At 46.9% G+C, this 21469-nt stretch overlaps 1 long non-coding RNA gene across 2 annotated transcripts; it reads left to right on the top strand.

Moving 5' to 3' along the window:
• Positions 1-1303: 1303 nt before the first annotated feature.
• On the top strand, positions 1304-17718 carry LOC123521626. 2 transcript variants are annotated; one of them, XR_006680017.1, is made up of 5 exons: positions 1304-1366; positions 5350-5587; positions 10791-10917; positions 14419-14590; positions 15835-17718. It is a non-coding gene; the product is annotated as an uncharacterized LOC123521626 (long non-coding RNA). The 2 variants fall into 2 exon arrangements; XR_006680018.1 differs by having other exon boundaries at positions 15832-17718.
• Positions 17719-21469: the final 3751 nt, after the last annotated feature.

The raw sequence follows: 21469 nt of genomic DNA, 5'->3' as shown, positions 1-21469 counted from the left end.
GTCAGTCAGAAAGGTAAAAACCCAGACTGGAAATGCCAGGGGTGTGCAAGACAGTTGCTTTTGGTCTCCACTTGCCTACGATCTTTTCTTTCTTTTTAATGATTTTCACGTCTTTCCCCCATGAATGGTGGGTTTAATGTCCCTCCTACAGCTCATTGGGTCTTCTGCCATTGGTGTTCAATGCATCAAATGTTTGAGATGTTCTTGAAATTCAGGTGGGATAAATGAGTTTGCATCTTGGGTCTCACTGACTTGGTTTAATTGAGGTCAGCTTTTTTCCAAACTTACATATGGGCAATTGATGGTCAGTTTGACAGTCCCTCACCTGGTTGTATCTGTTGATGTCTAGCTGCCCAGTCCTATATTTCCACAGATGTTGTCAATTTGATTTCTGTGCATTCCATCGGGTGAAGTCTGTATAATCACGTTTTTGTTTTGTTGAAAAAATGTATTTGTTCTGAATCAGTCATTGTTGTTGAAAGATTCTGTCGTGCAATCTCCAGCTCGGTTTCTATCACCAAGTCCATATTTCCCAAATACTCTTTCTTCCTCTTGGTTTCCAACTCTGGTATTCCAATGGTCAATAATTATCAATGCATCTTGATCACATGCTTGATGAATTTCAGGCTGATGTCCTTGGAAGAAATCTTACATTGTGCATCATTAGCTTTTGTGGTTGGTGCTGGTACATTTCAATAATGGTTGTACTGATGGAATTTCCTCGAAGGCAGATAGACAGAATCCTATCTCAGGCAGCCCTGAACGTCAAGATGGATGTTGCAATGTCCTTTTGGACAATGGATTCCCTGGTGTTCCTCTCGGTGTGTTTTCCCAGCATAGTCAGTCATGGGATCTTCTGAATCAAAAAGACCAATACCAGTCCGTGTCAGCTCACTGATGGCCAGGATGTCGACATTTATGGGTTCCATTTCATTTGTGACCCGTTTCAATTTTCCTAGATTCATCCTTTGCTCATTCCATGTTCTGATCATCAGCCGATCGTTGCAGCTGTGCTTATCATTAGCAAATGAAGATCCCGAAGAGTCCTCTCCTTCATCTTCCACTGAGAACCCTGACGACTTACACGGGCACCCAGCAAGGTACACTCAAGTTGCCTCTGTAAGGGGCCCAGGGAGATCCGGTCTGTTCCTCTCCAGACTGCCATCTGCTCTGCGCATCCCGACTCCGCCCTCTCCTGGCCACGCCCCCATAGCCTCTCCCTCCTGGACCCGCCCCCGGGCCCCTCACTCCCAGACCTGCCAATTACCTATAGGCCCCGCCCCTCCATCCCACTTGGATGATGCCATTTCCTGCTCGACCCGCTTCTGGGCAGAGACGACTGCGAGCGTGGGTCCCCGGGGGGTAGGTGAGTCCTTCTGCCTCTAGTTCGATGGGGCCCGTGATGTCCACTGCAGGTCCGGAGCCCAGCGGGTTCCGGGGTCCCCGCCCCGCTGCGCGTCGTCTTGCCCCCCGCGAGCTTTCCGGTTAGGTCCACGCCGGCCTCTGCTTCGGGCCTAGGGACGCCCTAGCCCCGTTTTCCTGCCCAGGGACCCTCCCTCTCACCCAGGAAAGGCCGAGCGCGGGTGGGTTCCGGCCCTTGTGCTTCCGACGCGGGGCAAGCCATCCCAGGAACCGAACAGGGTCGGGGGCTGGACGGGCGCCGGGCCAATGCCCTTCCCGGGCCCTCTGCCGTCCGCCAAGGCGGTCTGCATCCTTGGTTCATGATCAGAGTTCAAGAAGGCTGCCTGTATGTGGGACCCCACAAGTGGACGAAGGCTGTCACAGCTCTGTATAAACTCACTCACTTCCATCAGTTGATTCCAAGTCATATGTGCCGTCCATGGCCCTGGGAAACCGGGATGCTCTGAATTGAAGCCCTCATACAGCTCCCGAGATTCGGCTCCCAGTCGCCGCTGATCCTGGACCGTACCCCCAGGATGTGCAGAGCCCACTTGGAGACGTCTCTCGACTAAACCTCACTCCAGAGAATGACTTTAATACGGATTGAGTTTCCTGTCACATTGTGCACCTGCTCCCCACCATCCCACTTCGCTATTACAACACGGCAGGCTCAGATTTAATGTCCACTCTAAACTTCTCCTTGTTAGTCCTCTCACTTACGGAATCCAGCAGTTCTTTTATTGCCCTTCAGCTCCTTTTGTGTATTTATCTGAGAAAGAGGAGCCTTCACAGGTAAAATTCACACTCGTGAAAATCCATCCACTCTGTTCTATACGGTCGCTGTGTGTTCAAATCGACGGGGGTCTGAGTTTTGATTGTGTGCATTAATACAATTTAATGACACACGTCCTCATGGCGAGCACATGTGTTTTTTGTTGTTGTTTTCAGGCATTTCATTCTTCACGGTGACACAGAGTTTAAATTGGTCATTTATCAGTCATCACAGTGGATGTAGGAAACTTTCCCTGGAACCAGATTCTAAGTCTCTCGCCCGCTTTTGCCTTTTGATGGATTGATTTCATTTCGTGACTGTGGTTCTTGTTCACCTTTGTTTGATTTCACTGTGTAAGAGCTGTGGTCTACTAAAAGCCCCGATTTTTGTGTGTCACAACTCTTTCGACTCGAAGCAATACCCAGGAATAGAATTGTTTGGCCTGGTAAAATATCGTCTTATTTAAAATGGAGTGACATGTTCTCTGTGTCTCACGACATGGTCATACTTGACTGTCCAAATGGTGCATCCAAGTGTCTCTGATAAAAGACTCATTTAATCACTGCTTTGTTCTCAGTTGCACTCCAGTGGATTCTGTTAGTGCTGCCGTGTGAGCTCAGACTCCTCCTTAGGGACTGTAGGCTATCCTACAGTGTGAACAGATTGCCACGTCTCGGGACACAACTGCTCACCTGTCTTGTAGCAGCCACTTGTTTAACGCCTGCGGGTATGGGGTGCCAGATCTGAGATCAGGGGCCAGAGTATCTCCTCTCACCAGTTCTTCCTGTCCCCACCCACAATGCATCCCTCCACTTATTTTTAGAATGGTTTGTCCTTTCTGGCAAGTTCATGGTCCCAAGTCTTCCCTGTTCCTGCCACTTTTTAGAAATTGTTAGTTCCTAAGCACATGACAGACAAAGGAGCCCTGGTGATGCAGTGTGCACATGTTGTGGTTCTGACCCCAGGGTCAGCAGTTCCAAACCACCAGGGGCTTTTATTGAGAAAGTCTGAGCTTTCTGTTCCCTAAAGAGATACAGTCTCGGAAACTCACGGGGGCAGTTTTACCTTTTCCTATAGGATTGCTATGAGTTGGTGTCCACTCCATGGCAGTGTTTGTTTCTAAATTCTGTAAGAACATGGCAGAAAATATACTCCACCCTAAGTTCCTATTAAACTCCTGCCCAGATCTGTTCTCTCTGAGTCTCCCCATCTTTGCACTCCTGAGAGCTGTGGTGTGTAGCCCTTGACCGTGTGCTCTCTAAACTGTCATGTCTTCATTTCTGCTGTCACGTGTTTAAGTGGATCATCATAACCGCAGAACCCCCCACCGAATTCCATGGTTTCACAGCCTGCCCCTCTCTGCGTGCCTGTGTGGTTCCTCCTGTGGCCAGTGCTCAGGACTCTCTTTATATTTTCCTGCTCTAGAAACTCAAGCTCCAAATCTCTGATTATGTGGTGTGTCTTTCTGGCCTGAGTGGCTCTAGTGGTGTGTAAAGTGTAGAATGAACTGTCAGGTGTAGGCCAAGGAAGCCCAGTCTCAGTCCCAAAGGCAGTACTCCTTACTAGGTTGTACAGGTGACCCTCCAGGAGTCAGGACAAAGGCCAGAACTCTTTGTCGTTAATCCACTCTGACTCATGGTGACCCCTAATGGTGCAGAGGAGAACTGTTCCTTAGGGACTTACAGGTGGTGCCTTTTCAGAGACCCTTGAGGTGGATGTAAACTGGCCTCCTTTGGGCTTGGCCATCAAGCACTTCACTGTGCCCCTGAGGAGCCACCGCCACATTTTTAGATGAGATGCACTTCCTCAGCCCAGAAATACAACTTGATCTGTTGTATGCTGACCCTGTCTTGGGGTTTAGTGACTTGTTCTCTTCCCTCTTTCAAAGTTTCATGAATCATCCAGTATTTTGCTTCTAGAATTCGTCACGATTCTAACTTGAGCCTTGAATTTTTTCTTCCTTTTTTCCAGCTGGAGATTTACTGAGGGTGCTAGTCCCTCTGGGTTTTCTTATTCCGGGTTTTTGCACATTCCGTTGTAATGGCTCTTCCGACACCCACTGTGCTCCTTTTCTTTTTTGTCTTGTGAATGACAGTTTCCTTTCTTGATGTAGGATGTTCGTGATGTCATCCCACAACACTTCAGTTCTTCGTCAGTGCTTCAAAGCTACTCTTGAGAGGGTCTCTCAATGTAGATGGAATATACTCAAGGGTCATACTTGGCCTCTCTTACATATGATGTCCGTTCCAGCCCATAGCAACTGTATCTACACCAACGTATAGCTACCCTGGCTACACCGGAAGGAAAGACGGCCTGATTTTCAAATGCCGTTATGTTCTAGCCTACTGTTGCAGCCACTGTGTCTGTCCATCTAGCTATTCGATGTCATGTGTTGTCACACTAAACACTCTCTACTTCTTAGCTGTTGAGTTCATTACAGTGGCCACACACAAGGACAGTATTCATGATGAAGGTGTTTATGGATCAAGTTATCAGGTTGTAACGTGGGTGAGAAATGCTCTGGATAAAACTCTTTCGTCAGTGCATGGTTCAGAGATCTTTGGTGGTGTGTGTGTGTGTGTGTGTGTGTGTGTGTGTGTGGTGGGGTAATGGAGGAAGGTAGCTGCTAATAAATGGACAAAGCGTGTGTCCCCCTGCTTTCAGCCTCAGTGCCAAGGCATTCACGAGCAGCTCACGTGGGTCAGTAAACCCCGCTCCTGCAATTAAGGACCTATAGGCACCCCTCCACATGCTAGCCCGCTCCCCCAATGGACTCAGTGTTACTGTCTGTGTGTCTCGGGGAGCCCAGCACTCTGTCCTGCTCCAGCTCCTGCTTCTGGTTCTGCTGCTGCCCCTCCTCCATTCCTCTCATGTCAGAGCTCTCTCTGCGTCAGGAGGTTCACGTTTCTAGACTGGGCAGGCCTAGATGCTCCGCATGTTCTTGGATGTGGACACTCCATGGACTTTGCCCTTGTTGATAGTGGAAGGGGCCTGGGAAGGACATGAACAATGCAAGTCTGTGTTCTGGGATGCTCGAGCAGCATCAGCCTTAAGTGCACATACTGTCAGGATGGAACATGACCTTGAACCTTGGAGGAAGTTCCAACCAGGGCAAGAGTCAAAGGCTGAGATCCTGGCACTTTCTCCTTCCTCACATGTGTGCCCTTCCATTTCAGGTCCCAGGTGTGATGAATGGAGACCTGGTCTGTTCGAGGCAACTATAGACCAAAGACGACCTTCTTGCTCACCCCTGGCAGCTCTAGTCTGGGTTTTCCCGTTCTGACTGACTGTGGACCAGGCAGCATTCATCTGTGTCCAAACTGCCTAGTGGCTCTGCTTCCACTCCCAACCCTCTGTGTGACGTGGGTTCTTGGGCCCCGGAAGCACATTCAACAAGATTCCGGAGGCTGGATGGTAAGTGCCACAGAAACGAAGGTCTGGTAACCAAGGGTGCAGGCTGGCTGCAAATAGTGGGGGCCTGTTTCCTGCTAGCCCTGGAGTTCTTTAGTAAAGTTCAAAGGTGGCGGAGGAAGTCATGGACCTGAGCACAAAGACGCATCCTGGGACTCAGCTCGACCGGTTCTTGGCCTTTGCTGTGGGCCGAGGTGGTTTTCCAAGCCTTACGTGCCGGGGGTTACCTTCTTTATGGCACCCTTAGAGCTGCCATCATAAGGAGTCACCATCGCCATCCTGGGTCTTGGTTCTCTGTGTGCAATAACAGAACTGTGTGACCAGAGTCTAAATAGGGATTTAAACTTTTTGCGGAACCTGAACCCAAGGTTCTCCAGAGCCGCCCTTATTCCATTTCTGCAAATACTTTCTTTGTTTCTCCCTCCCTCTCCCCACAGCCTGACGCTGGATCCTTTTCTATAACAGTTCTAAAATAACAGTTCCATCTTTTTCCACTGTGTAATGTGTTAGAAAATGAAATAGAGTTAATAGCAGAAAGTGCTGCCTCTTAATGGAGTCCTGTCTGGGCGTGGTCCTTGTTGTTAGTCTGGGTAGACTAGAGAAACAAATTCACAAACACTCGTGTGTAAGAAAGAGCTTTATATACAAGAGCAATTGAATATTGAGAAAACAGCCAAGCCCAGTCCAGATCAAGTGTATAAGTTTGATATTAGCCCATAGGTCCGATACCAATCTAAATTCTTCTTCAGACTCATGGAGCACATGCAATGACGCCGAATGCAGGAAGATCACACGCCAGTGGGTCGAAAGTCTTATGGATCCAGTGGTGTTGTAAGTCTTATGGATCCAGTGTCATTATAAGCATCTCAGTGCTGCCAGGGGTCTCCACGTGGCTCCTTCAGGTCCAGAGCTCTGACTCCATCAGCCGCTCTCTGTGTGTCTTCTCAACAGGGATATCGCTCAGGGAGTCAGCCTGCGACCTGCTGCCAGCGAGCTCTTTATCTCCTTAGCTCTTCCAAATGAAGTCGTCAAGCTGTGACCTGATTGACAGGCTAAATCCACCCCTCTGCTCTTAATCCTCTCAAACTGACAACAGATTATATAACTACCACCGTCCTATGGATTCTTCAATGAATGAGGCACCTGGGACGGGGAGTTCCACCAGGTGGGCTTTCCAGATCTGTCTAATTTAGAGGGATGCGACTTCCTAGAGGCTTTCCACTGTGGGAGAGGGCTGTTTTCCCAGTGTATTAACTCAGCCACCCATCTGCTGGAGCTGGGATTAAGTCCCTGTACTTAATCCCAACCACTCTCCACTGTGTGGAATGAGAATCTGTCAAAAGTGCTCTTTGCTGCTGGCTGGGCTCATCATCTGAGATGCTGCGCGGCACTGCTTGGGTTCACCGTTCCTGTTCGCAGAACATTTCTGGAGCCCCTGGTGCTTCTACAGAGTCATTTTCAATTTAGGGCACAGCACTTTCTCAAATACAGAAAAATGCTTAGTTGAGTGGATGTCAGAGTGGCAATTCAAATAAACCTGTTATTTCCCCTCTCTTACACAAACAGGAGCTTAGAATTGACATTATTTAAGGAACATGTTGCCTGAACTTTCATAAAAGCACTTAAGGACTCACTGTCATTGAGTCAACTCCAACTGATAGCAATCCTATAGGTCAGTGTAGAACTACCCCTGTGCTTTCTGAGACCAACTCATTTTTAATTCTTTCACTAAAAGATAATTTTGTGGGAGCTCTTACAGCTCCTATAACAATCCATGCATCAATTGTGTCAAGCATATTTGTACATAGGTTGCCATTATTTTCTAAACGTTTACTTTCTATTTGAGCCCTTGGTATCAGCTCCTCTTTTTTCCCTCCCACCCCATTCCTACCCCTTGATAAATGATACATTTTTATTATGTTCATCCTAACTTTTTATGGGAGTAGAAAACCTCATCGTTGTCTCCCAGAATGGCTGGTGGTCTTAAACTGCTGACCTTACAGTTAGCAGCCCCATATGTAACCCTGCAACTCCTCCACACTGCCCAGCATCCATCTCTGTTTGTAGTTTTCCCATTTTTTCACAAGTACACACTCGCATGCTGTCGACTATTTGGTTTGACCAAGCTTGCTCTCAACAACTTCAAACTCAATGCCTTCAAGGTGATTCCAGCGAATAGCATAGCGACCCTGCAGGACGGGCGGTAACGACTGACTTTGCAGTTGGCAGCTGGACACAGGAGCCACAAGGCTCCTCTAGTGACTAGAAACGTGAACTCCAGGATGAGGTTTCCAAAGTTCAGATCTATAAACCCTCTACAATCAGACAAGGTCTGTGAAATGAGGGGCTTTTCCCAGGACTTTGTAAATTACTTTTGTGGAACTGTCTTTCATGTTTAACGCTTTGTCAATGTATGGCAAGTCTTAATGCACAAACTCTATGCAGTTTAGTTTTGCCTGTTTGGATCTTTCTGCATAGTCAGCGCTAACCCTTCCACTTGATTCCACGTGGTGACGCGGAGTGCGTCAGAGTAAAGCTCCAGTCCACGGGTTTCCAGTGGCTGACTTGTCAGACTTTGGTCACACATCTTGATTCCAAGTACTTGTACCTTGCCTTCAACCTCCAACTTTTTTTTTTTGGTAGTGGAGCAGTCCATTTTTCACACTATTCAGGGAGACCATTTAGGGACCCACACCTTAGAGGGTAAGTGCCCTGCATTGCTTTCTGTACCGTGAATCAACTTCCCTCAGAAATTGCATGGGCCTTTCCGGGCCTGTGTGTTAGTCTGGGTAGACTAGAGAAACAAATTCACAGAGACTCATGTGTATAAGTAAGAGGTTTATAAACAAGAGCAGTTGGATATGGAGAAAACATCCCAGCCCAGTCCAGATCAAGTCCCTAAGTCCAATATTAGCCCAGATGTCCAATACCGATCTATTAAGTCCTCTTAAGACTCAACAAAACACATGCAATGACACTAATGCAGAAAGATCATAGGCCAGTGGGTAGAGAGTCTTCGGATCCAGTGGGAGTGTAAGTATCTCAGCGCTGGCAGGGGTCTCCACGTGGCTTCTCCAGCTAAGGGCATTAGCGTAGTTCCATGTGTCTTGTCAGTAGAGTGGCTTCCAGGGAGTGATCAGAGAGAGAGATGTGTCTCCCGTCTCCCAGGATTCTCGGGAAGGCTATGCACACAAAGAGGTCTCATTGGCTAAATCTTGATTGACAGGCCAGACTCCACTCCCTCTGAGGTAGGTAGTTTATTGTGCCAACCTAGCCTATAAACACATGGGTTAATTGAAGGGCGGAGGGATACATGGCTCGGTGAGCCTCACCTTTCTAGTTCTCCGGTCTCTTGCTTTGTGATGGTCGGACCAGGGTGCAGTTGCCTTAGCCAGTTCCCTGCTCCAGCTGCCAAGGCTCACTTCCTGCAAGACATCCCTGAGGAGAAGCCACATGGACCTACCTTGATGCAGCCCTGGGTGCTGGAGCAACCGTGTGGAGACCCCTGCCAGTGCTGAGATGCTTACACATTCACTGACTCGGCTTTCCTCCTGCAGTCGGCATCATTGCATCTGTTTTGTGAGATGGAGGAGGACTTTGTGGATTGGTGTTGGACGTATGGGTTAATGGGTTAATGGTGGACTTGGGCAGCACTGGGTTGGGATGTTTTCTTGATGCGCACTTAACCTTTATATAAAACTCTCTCTTAAACATGAGTTTGTGTGGATTTGTTTCCCTAAAGTACCCGGACTAACACACTTTCACTTGAGATCCTCTGAAATTGACACCAGATTATGTAACGACCACTGGCTGCTTATCTGTTTCTGTTGGTCTTTTAGGAGTTCCTCTGGGACACAAAACATCAAATTTGTTTGAATACAGTTGTATATGTGTATATGTGAACAAAGGCGCCCTGGTGTCACGTTAGGTTAAGCATTGGCCTGCTGCCTGCAAAGTGGGCTATTCAGGCTCACCAAAAATGTGCAGGAGAACGGTGATTTTGCTTGCTTCTGTAAAGATGGACAGTCCTGGGAATCCAGTTGGGCAGTGTCCTCTGACCGGTTTGCTATGAGTTGGACTATCTGCGGTGGCAGGGAGTTATATGTGCAGGGCTTATTTTTTACAATTTCTTGGTTATTTGTGGCTAAATGCATTTAGAGACACATTCTTTATGGGCTCTTATGAAGTAAAACAAAAATTGTTGTGACTCTATTGGAAACAATGATCTATTGATACGACAGCTGCTTAGGAGCATGCTCTTACTTATTGACTTCAGTGTATTTGGGTAATAGTTTCTCATTAAATCTCAAATCTCTTTTCTGACACCTTTTATCCTTATCGACATTTATTTGGTCAAGCTGGGGGTTGAGTATCCTAAAAACATTAACAGGCACACTCCCCGCTGCTGCCCTGTGGTCTGGCGTGTTCTCCTCTGGGCACAATCTCTTTTCTGCTGCTCCTGGGTTCATTGTACCACGTCCTTCAACTCACTGTTTTCACTGCATTCCACAAATCAGACGACTGAGGCCACAGGATGAAAGGCTAGCCCACACTGAGGGTGCCAGAGGCAGATACACAGAATGATTACAGCGTAAAATCCAGTGCAAATGGCCTGTGTGTCCCCCACAGTTTTGAGGACCGATGTTTCCCTTTGACTTCCGTAATTAGAATCATTTAAGGAATACCTTTGTAGTTGTTAGATGCCATTAAAGGTACTCCCAACGTCTCGTGACCCTCTGGGTCTGTGTGGTGTAGTGGGCTGTGCACTGGGTTGCTAACGCCCGGGTCAGTAGTTAGAAACCAGCACCTGTTCCACAGTACAAAGACGAGGCTCTCTACTCTCATCAAGTGTTACCGTCCCAGAAACCCACAGGCCAGGTCTAGCATGTCCAACAGGGTCTGTATGACTAAGACTCCACTGGATGGCTGTGTGTTTGAGTTGGTCACAGATCAACTGTGGAGACAGAAGCACATTGTGCCAGAAGAGATGTCCAGTCTGTGGGATGACGTGTAATGAGAGAGGAAGTGAGTCTAGACAGTGATGGAATGAGGCCAATAGCTCTCCCCTGATGGCCATCCTTAGCAGAACACAGAACCCTGTGTCTGATGTCCATGACGTCTCAGCTTCCAGGACTGTCCTCCTCCCCCGCCTTTCACCTATTGGAGTTCACGGTACCTTGTTGAACTAGCGTGTGGGCTGTTTCAGGACGCCGTGGCTGTTGAAGACGTGGTTGTCGACTTTTCCCCGGAAGAGTGGGCCTTGCTGGATCGTCCTCAGAGGAAACTCTACAGACACGTGATGATGGAAACTTTCAGAAACCTGGCCTCAGTAGGTATGAATGCTGTCCTCTTTTCAAATGTATAGTGATCCAGTAAGTCCTACCATTGATATTACTCCAGTATGTGGTCTGAGTAATGGGAATACCTTGTTAAATAAAACAGATGTAGCCATATGCTCTTATGGCTTCCCCCCGAATATACAGCTCTTAGCATTAAACTAACTTATTTCAATTGTGACTAAGAGCTTTGAGCTTAAGTGTAATAAATATAAACCTTGACTTTCATTGGTGTACACAGGACATTTGTGTTCAGTGTGTATGACAAGTTTAACATGATGGTTTTGCTGTCAGTGAATTTACCCCGGCCCAAACTCCAGCCCTTGAGGAACAAAGTGTTGTCTCAGCGTCAGGGAAGAGGTGTTGTCCTTTCAGTGTTTCCTTACGACGTACTTTTCTTCATGAGCAGCGTGTTAGCTACACAGTTAGACCTCATCCTGCGCCAGTGTGTTGGGGGCCTGCGTTTGGCTGGGTTGTCTAGAGAAACAAAACCATTGACAGTCATGTGTATAATGAAGAGCTTTATATCAAGAAGTCATCTTTTATCAAGAAGAACTTCATGCCCTGCCCAATGAAGTCTATGAGTCCAATGTGAGGGGGAGTCCAATTCAAGCCTGTATGCCCAGCCATCTTCAAGCCTATGAGTCCAATGTTAGGGGGAGTCCAATTCAAGCCTATATGCCCAGCCATCTTCAAGCCTATGAGTCCAATGTTAGGGGGAGCCCTCCTGCTACTCACGTGCTGCAGGCCGGTGATGCCGAGTGGTGAGGCAAGCCACGGGGAGATCACAGGCTGCATGAGTTCAGTTTCATGGATGCAAAGTCAGTAGAAACATGGCAGTTGACAGCCGAACTCTGGGTGGGCAGGACCATATGGGGCCATCTGTGGATGGAGACACAGCGGTCCCAGCAAGCAGGAAGACGGAGGACAAACGTGAAATTGCCTCTACCCCATGTCTTTCATTAAAGAGGCCACAGCCCCAAGGAGGTGTCACCCATCTGCCACCCAATTGAAAGGCTTGACTCCACCCTACCTTAACACGGGTAAAATCAAGGCGACGGAAAAGGCTCTAGGAGAAGAGATCCTTTATGACAAAATAATAAAAATTTATAAATTATCAAGGGTTCGTGGGGGAGGGGGGAGCAAGGAGGGAGGGGGGAAAATGAGGAGCTGATACCAAGGGCTCTAGCAGAAAGCAAATGTTTTGAGAATGATGAAGGAAACAAATGTTTTGAGAATGATGAGGGAAACAGATGTACAAAAGCGCTTGACATAATGGATGTATGTGGATTGTGATGAGTTGTACAAGCCCCCAATAAAATGATTTAATTATTTTAAAAAAAGAGAGATCCCTTGATTTCAGACATTTGTGTGAAGGGGGTGAGCTTTGAACAAAGAGTGGAGAAACGTTTGAGGCATCTGTGTTTCACAGATGGCCGGTCCCGCTTTTCTGGCTTTTACCAATCCTAAGGGTGTTGGCAAATGAGGGAGGTCCGGGATCTCCTGTCCCGGTTTCCGTCCAGAGACAAAGACCAGGTGGATTTGAGAAGCTCTTTTAACTTTCTTCAGAAAGGAGAGACAGAAGGAAACAGTGGGGTTTCTCACCTACAAACCATATCAGACATTCAATTAAGAGTAAAGTATATATCTGCAACTGTGTGACAGGCGCAAGTTTTCACAATGACCACAGGAAAAGGTGGTGGTGGTGGTGGGGCGGTTAGGTACCAACCAGGGGCCCTGCACCATCCTCGGAATTGTGCCCATGCTGGAGCCCATGGTTGCAACCACTGTGCCCATCCAGCTCCCTGAGGGTCTTCCTCATCTTCAGTGTCTCTCCACTTCACCAAGCACAATGCCCTTCTCCAGGAACTGGACTGCCCTGATGATATCGTCACAGGCTTGCCATCCTTCTTCTAAGGAACACTCTGTGTGCATTTCTGGAAACTCCTGTCTTCCTCCCTGGAGGTGGGACACACACACTCTCTGCTTTGTCTCCCTGCGAGACATTCCTGTTGGCAAGCCCCGTGGGGCTATACTGATGGATCCGGAGCCCTGGAGCTGAGGAGCCATGTGGAGACCCACGCCATGCTGAGATGCTTCCACAAGACTTTTCACCCACTGGCCTGTGATCTTCCTGCTTTCGGTATCATTGCGTGTGCTGTGTGAGTCTGTAGAAGAATTCATGGACTAATATTGGGACATGTGGGCTAATACTGGACTTATGGACTTGATCTGACTGGGATGGGATGTTTTCTCAATGTACAATTACTCTTTTATATAAAGCTCTCTTACACACATATGAGTGTCTATGAATTTGCTTCTCTAGTCAACCCAGAGTAGCACAATAGTATATATTGTTTTTCTGATTCAAAATGGCCAATGCCCGCACATTTACACTCAGTAATGCCTATATTTATTGATCTTTATGCCTTCTACTTTATTTTTGACAACTCCCAAATTTCCTAGTGTCATACTGAGCACATTCTGACTTATTAGTAGCAGAGTTTTGCAGCTGTTTCTTCTTGGCATTGAGTCGCGCCTCTTCAGCAAATGACCATTCTGAAAAACACCAGCCTTCACTCCATTCACAGCACCGTGGCAGACTCTACTTTGAGAAAGCATCTCCACCTCTGGCACTGCCTCCCACAGTGGTCTGCTCCGGTGCAGTAGGCCTTCAGCCTCTGGCAGTCTTCTGCAGCTGCGCCTAGCATTGTGAGCACCTACTTCCTTCTAAGTGAGCATGTGATTTCTTTGTCTGTTCTTAGTCTGAAAGCTCGGCTGAAACCTGTTCACTCGTGTGGCCCTGCCTGAATATGAAATACCAGTGATATAGTGTGCACATCACAGACTGACAGATAAGTGGTAGCAAGAAGAGATAAGGGAGTTTTCACAATGATCATTTGGAAATGACATCTACGTTTTTCCGAGGGGCATGAGACCAAAACGCCCCAACGCCTCGTGCATCCTTGTTATTCCCAGTTGGGCCGTTCTCTCGTCTTTCCCTCAACAGACTACTGCCTCTTAAGGCCTCTGAATGGGCAGTACTTCCTGCCTGATACATTAGTGATCTCCCTAGCTGCCGTCCTGAGTTCCAGCCTCTCTACTGATTGAACATAAGAGCATTTGTGTGTGTGTGTGTGTGGGTCAGGAGAGGTGGCTGTTACCCATTGTATTTTTGACACATTAAATCTTAGACTGTATTTCCAGTTTTTGAATGAACAAACTGTTGAAGCCCCTCTTTCACTAACACACCTGTGTTCTTGGAGAACGATCATCCTTTTATTCCCTCTTAGCATTCCATGTGGATTGTGCCCAATATCTTTCTTTTTAGCCCCTATTTATGTGTCAGCCATCTCAAATCTTCATGGGAGTCTTTCCTAGTCAATTTCTTTTGGATCACTGCCAGCGTATGAAATGGCAAAATGTGTTTGTTTTTTACTTACAGCGCCTTGTTCCCTTTGAGTGATGCCTTTTCTTCTTGCTTTATTTTGCGAACAGCCACTTGTACCATTGGGTCAGTTTCACCAAACCTTGGTGATGGAGAACAGCTGTCCGCCGAAAATACAATCATACAATTGCTGCAATGTGGCACGTGGTCCTCCGTGGTAGGAGAAATATGTGGCTCTCATGTCACTGAAGATCAGGACCACCAGCAGAGCCCTCCTGGGAGGTGAGTATCAGTCACTAGATAGCAGCGCTGCAGAGGGAATCTGAAAGCACACTGATTTCATTAAAATATTTCTGCACTGTAGGTCTTCAAGTAGTGGGGAAATGGAATGAAAAGATAATATGACCCATGAGCTTTTGGAACCCCCTTTGTCTATGTGTATAAGCATGTGTGTGTGTACATATACAGGTAGGCACAGTAGCAATCATAGTGCAGGCTCAGAAACCCTGTCCTGTTGAATATTATGACTCATGGCAGTGCCACTCAATGTGTTGAAGCCACAGAGTGAAAGCCAACCCACAAATCGATGGGACAAAAGGGCACGGCGCAAATAAAAAGTAGAAAGTTCAGCACAAGGGGCACATGGAGCTGATGCTCCAAGACCCAGTTCTTTATTCAAAGAAGGCTTTTATACAGTTCTTGTCACACACTGTACATCCAGCGACAAGTTCCCACACAAAAGGTTCTGTCAATCATTATCTTAAGGCAAACAAATTAGTATGAATATTTTAGCAAGTTTGTTTATGGCCCAGAGGGGAAGAAGGAAGTGAGGTTCGGATTGTCCTGAAGATGTTCTCAGATGCTTGGAGTGCCTTAGACAGTTTTCTGTTCTAGCACACTGCATTCAGAGCTGTGGCACTTACTCCTCATAGTATGGCCATCTGAGGGCTTGCTAATCCTCACACGCCAGCCATTCCGATTTTGGTGAGCATCACCCCTTTACAGTTTAATGAATACAGTGAGGCATGGTGGCATGGCGGTGCCTGGTTCAGCTGCTAACAACAAGGTCTGCCTTTCGAAACCCAAAGCCAACCTTTGGGAGAAAGACAGGCTTTCTATGCCCATAAAAGTTACAGTCTTGGAAATGCACAGCGACAGTTGTGCTCTGTCCTACCGATCACTGTGAGTGGACGTGCGCTTGATGACCATGTGTTGAGTATGTGTGTATATGTGTATAATATATATATACACAAGGTGTGTATCTATACAGCAGATCTAATATTCTGTGTCCAAGAAATTTCAAACTATGTTTATAAATGTGAATTAGATATTGAATATTCAAAACATAATTCATTTATGCACAATTAGAAACCCGTCATGACGGAAGTAGAGTGAAATGAACAGGAGCTTCTCTGTGCGTGATGTGATCTTGGAGAGTTGGAGCAGTTCAAAGTACATGTCTATTGCGATGGTCATAGCGAATTGTAATCACAACGGATCTAACTGCTTGCTACTGTTTTTAGCAGAAGACATATTGAACAGACTGTCTGTGAAATTAAGAAGAAAAGTCAGTGTGGACAGAACTTCAGCAGGATTCCAGATCTTCACATACTCAAAAGAAGTTCTAATAAACCATATCCTTCAGTGTCCCTTCATTGTGGGACATCCTCCATGGACCAATCGTCACCATCTCTTCAGCGTCAGACGAGTTTACACTCTGACGGTAACACCAATCAGGACGTCCTCCTTATTCCCGCGGTCCCGTGAGAACTCTTCCTGGTGAGACATCGAAGGAATGTAAGGACTGGAAACACCGTCGATAAATCCTCCGAGGTCCTGGTACATTTAAGACGTCACAGTGAACAGAGGCCTGTTGATTGTAAGGCATGTGGCAAAGTCTTTCCTCTTGTGGCACACTTGGCTAGGCATATGAAAACCCACAGTGGAGACAGGCCTTTTGAAGGTGAGCTCTGTGGGAAATCATTTCGTCAGTCCTCAGACCTCACTGCACATAAAAGAATGCAGGGTAAAGAGAGCCTTCACAGATGCGAGGAATGTGGCAGAGCCTTTCGTGATTCTTCACAGCTCACCGTGCATCTTAGAACTCACAGTGGAGAGAGGCCTTATTCCTCATCTCTCATTCATCGTAGGAAAACTCCCAGTGGAGACAGGCCTTATGTGTGTAAGGAATGTGGCAGAACCTTTTCTTACCCCTCAAAACTAACTGCACACGTTAGAACGCACAGTGGAGAGCGGCCTTAGGAATGTAAGGTGTGTGGGAAAACATTTATTCTTTTCTACATGCTCCTTAGACATATAAGGGTTCACAGTGGAGAGAAGCCTTTTGAATGTAAGGTCTGTGGGAAAGCATTTAGTTTGTCCTCTTACCTCAAAAAACACAACATAATTCACCGTGGAGAGAAGCCTTTTGAACGTAAGGTATGTGGGAAAGCCTTTATTCTATCTTCCCACCTCCTTATACATGTAAGGGTTCACACTGGAGAGAAACCTTATGAATGTAAGGTGTGTGGCAAAGCGTTCAACTGCTCCTCTAGCCTCATTAAACATAGTAGAACACACAGTGGAGAGAGGCCTTATGAATGTAAGGAGTGTGGCAAAGCCTTTGCTCATCAATCCTCCCTCATTCCACATAGAATTCACAGGGGAGAGAGGCTTTATGAATGTAAAGAATGTGGCAAAGCTCTCAAACATCAATCAGCCCTCATTCCACATATGAGAATTCACAGTGGAGAGAGGCCTTATGAATGTAAGGAGTGTGGCAAAGGCTTTAATCAGCCATCTCACCTCATTAGACATATAAGGGTTCACAGCGGATAGAAGCCTTAAGGGTAATGTTGCAAAGCCTCTAGTCATACCTCAACGCGCATTAAATGTAAAGCTCACATTAAATAGATCTTATGAATGTATGGAGTGTGGCAAAGATTTTAATTACTCCTCATTCCTCACTCAACATATCAGAATTCACTGTGGAAAGAAGCCTGATGAATGTAAGGAATGTGGCAAAGACCTGTGCTTATTCCTCAGTTCACATAGGATTTCTCCCAGTGGAGAGAGGCCTTATGAATGTACGCTATGTGGGTAAGCACTTACTGGGCCTTTGGAACAACTCACTAAACTCAGGGAGAGATACCTTATGACTAAGGATTGTGGGAAAGCCTCAGTCACCACAGCTTTTTGCACGCAGAGGAAGAAACCACAGTGGAGAGGCCTTACGAATGTAGGAAAACCTTTTGTCCTCTGGGTCTCACTGCACATAGGAAATTCACAGTACAGAGAGCTTTCTGAATGTAAGGAGTGTGGGAAAGCCTTTACTCGCTCCTACAGCCTCATTCCACATAGGAGAATTCACAAGGGAGAGAGGCCTTATGAATGTAAGGATTGTGGCAAAGCCTTTGCTCATCAATCAGCCCTCATTCCACATCAGAGAATTCACAAGGGAGAGAGGCCTTATGAATGTAAGGATTGTGGCAAAGGCTTTGGTTGGTCCTCAGACTTCACTGGACATTCAAGAATCCACAGTGGAGACAGGACATGCGAGTTTAAGGGATGTGACAGCCTTTCAGTAACGGTAAGAAAGACAAAATAGAAGGGAGGTGTGATTGGGGTTGCTTTGTGCCTTTGGGAGGAGTGAGAGCTCACGGTCACTGTGCAGCTGTTTTATTAGCCTTCAGCCTCCAGTCCTGTGAACGGCCCTTCGATGGTTCTTTTCTTCTTCCGTGACATCTTCTCCCTTCCTGCAGTCTTGGAGTATCACCAATAAGGCTGCTGTGAAGCCTGCTGAGCGAGTGTGGGTTCAAAGTTTTCGTTGGTGTTAACTCGTGGGCAGTAAAATGCACTGGATTTGTATTTGGATGGTGGGTTGGACTTTGTTTTCACATGTTTAAACCTCTGTTCCTGTGTTTTGCACCTCATTTTTGTCTGCTTCCTGTACATCTATTGATAAAAACCTGAAATGATTATTAATGTGGTTTGAGCATGTTGTTGGCCAGCTATTTAAAACTATGACTGTGTCTTACAGCCAGCTCCTGTAGAGAACTATATTGCTTCAGGCTTACTGACCGCATCAACTAACATAAGTGAAAATGTGTTGCCTCGTCACCTTTCAGCCATTTTCAGATGTGGGAACAGAAGTACACTTGTCACTGTTCAACCAAGTGCAAAAAAATGGCAAGTTCCCCATTCCTAGCATTTATTCTGCACCTATTCATTGGGATTCCATTGTAAAGGCTAGCTTTCCTTGGTAATCACTTTATTTACTCCGTTTTCAAAATGTTCCCGTTTGCCTTTAGTAGGTTCTTCCACATGCTCGTACGGTGCCCGTGGCACAGCGGTAACGCACTGGCAGTGAGTGCTGGGAACCCACAAGTCTGCTCAGTAGGAAGATCTAGCCGTGGCCTTTCGTAGAGATCAAGGCCTGCGGAACCCTGCAGAGCAGTTCTGCTCAGTCCTGGCAGGCTGCTGTGAATGAAAATGGGCACAACAGTAACGGATTCCCTCGTTTTGTTTCCGTCTCTGTGAACAATGGCTTGGTTGGCACTTTGTGATGATTTGGGGGCTGGCGTGTTGCCGTGATGCGAGAAGCCGTGCCAGGGTGTTTCAAAGTCACCCTGGTGAACTGGTTTCAGGGAAACTTCCAGGCTCCAAGTAGACTAGGAGGAAAGGCCTGGTGATCATCTTCTGAAAAGTAACCAGTGAAGCCCCTGGAGATCCTAACAGAATGTTGTCCTGCAGGCCTCAATTATGCCAACGATCATGAAGATGGCCCCGGTCTGTCATTGTGCCCTACGAAGGGTCGGCATGAGTTGGCATCCACTGGGCAGGTAACCAGAGGTCTGTAAGAGAGAGAGACAGAGTAGTTGACCATTCCCAGAGCTGAAGATCACAGTTCTGAGCAGCTGCATTAAAGAGGTTCACGGCCCTCTTACCGTTTTCCACACCCTTCCGTTTCTGTCACTAAAGTGTTCTATGTATTGACTATCTGGGAGGGGCACCACACCTAGACTCTTGACATATTTTAAATCCCTGGCTCTGGTCACCTAAATGTAGTAATAGAAAACTCAAAATACTTTAAAAAAGGTCTTTCTGTGCCGCCCACATGCAATTATCCATCTTAAACTTAAGGTTGCAGTTGTGCCAGTGTGAGACTCAAACCTGACCTGGTCTTGAAATGACCCATGTTTGGGGCGATGCAGTTGGAAGCACTACAGAGACCTTGGGCTTTTTCCCGAATGCAGAGATGTGATGACTTACATTGGAGTGTGGACGGAAGGGTCCCCGGGTCTTCGGTGTTTCTCAGATCATCGTCGTTTTTGGATAGCCGAGTGGATACAGGCCTCAGGAGAGGATGGGTGAGATGTGAATCTTTGTCCTCTGTTCCTTCACTGGTAGTCCATTTTCCCGGGAGCTCTGCCTTTCTTTTGTTGAAGAGCTTATGTAGCCTAGTTTCTGCTCCCTCTTTATCTGTGTGGCCATGGTCAAGTTCTTGGACTTACTTGCCCCTATTATTGTAAAAAATGAATGAATAATGTATGGGTAGCCTTGGCTCTCAAGCACTGTTACCTGGTCCCACCACTCAGCCCTACCTACTGTGTTGGAAGGGTAACCTCCTTAGCTCTGCGTGACTCAGGAAAGTGCCACCCAACAGCCACTGTGCTTAGTGGTGGCCTGGCTTCTCCTGAAAACGAGACTAGTTCCACACTGGTGCTGTTTCTGTAAGGACCCCCCAGAATCGCATCCCTGCACTGCGACAGACCCACATGAAGTCCCAGCGCCCCATCTCTGAGTGCCTTGCTCCTGGCATGCTGGCTGCAGGTCTTCACTTGCGCTCCAAAGGGCTTTTTTGCTTTTACTCACTTCACCTGTTTTGAGGAAAATGTGTAAGTTTCCAATAGATGTGGCCCACATGAGGCAGTTCCTGATCCGAAATTGTTTGAGATGAATTGTTGCGATCCAAAGGATACTAGAAATTGATACATATGAGAAGTCTGAGGTTCAAATGTATTTGATGTTCGTGACCTGCAGACCAGGAAGGTCAGGGGGTGCCTATTCCGGGAGAAGGAAAGATCAGATTTTGCCCCATACTGACTGCATCTGCACTGTCCCACATTGTTCAAAAGACCTTCTGCCCAGGCCTGTACATCGTCTGGATCTTTCCCTTCACTGCCAGACCCCTGCCCCATTCCTGCTGACTCAAGCTTACTTCTCTGACCACAGTTTCCCCACTCGCATTCCCATCTTTCCAGTGCAAACATATCCCTCCCATCCTTGTCAGCACACCTTCAACCTCTTTTTGGGTATTGGAGGGGGGTGTCCCCGATACAGGTCCTCAGGAGAGACTTGATTGTGGGAAATAATAGACACTGACAGACCGTGGGGCACTGGGGCTCCTCATCCGATGTCAGGACAGAGAGTGAATGTGTTTTCAGTGCTTGTTGACCTGGAATGCCCCTGACCCTTCCCCCCGGGTAGTACTCTGAGCAGTATCAGCAAGAGAGTCAAAACAGTTGGTTACATTTTACATTGGGTTGTCTGTGGAACCTGATTGCTTTTGTCTACAGACAACCTCTAGGCACAGAGACTAGCCATACACAGGAATAATTCACCTTTTATGGTAGCTCCTTTATTGGGAGGAGGTAGGGTATTGGAGGGACTGTGTCCAATCATGAGAGTGTGCATTTAATATTTTCTCATATAACCATGAGGGTCTTACCCCACCAGTCGGCTTTCCAGACTCATAATTACAGTAGAACCTCAGACTTTGACCCCAATCCATTCTAGAAGGAGCATTGAGATGTGATGCAGTTGAGTTGCGAATCAATTTTTCCCATAAGAAATAACTGAAAACGCATTAATCCTTAGGACCCATGTGTTTTTAATCTAAAAACCCTACAAAAAGCCACAAACACCAAGAAAATTATAGCAAAACGCTTGGAACACGGCCGCAAAAGATTTATAAACAACTCGTATTAGCAATGCCAACTAACGCTGAGAGACTGAAACATGAGCTGCTTTTGTTTACAAAAATCATGTGCATGGAGTCAGATTCCAATGTTTTGTTCAAGCCCCAATGCAAAATTATCTCAACTTTTCGCATTGAAATCTGATTAGGTCGAGTACTGAGGCAGTCGAGTAGCAGGGTTC

This window comes from Echinops telfairi, unplaced genomic scaffold, assembly GCF_000313985.2.
Source record: "Echinops telfairi isolate 266 unplaced genomic scaffold, ASM31398v2 ScPeMD7_29;HRSCAF=101, whole genome shotgun sequence".
Lineage (NCBI taxonomy): Eukaryota > Metazoa > Chordata > Mammalia > Afrosoricida > Tenrecidae > Echinops > Echinops telfairi.
The sequence above is the reverse complement of the archived record's forward strand: the minus strand, read 5'-3'. Positions and strand labels throughout refer to the sequence as shown.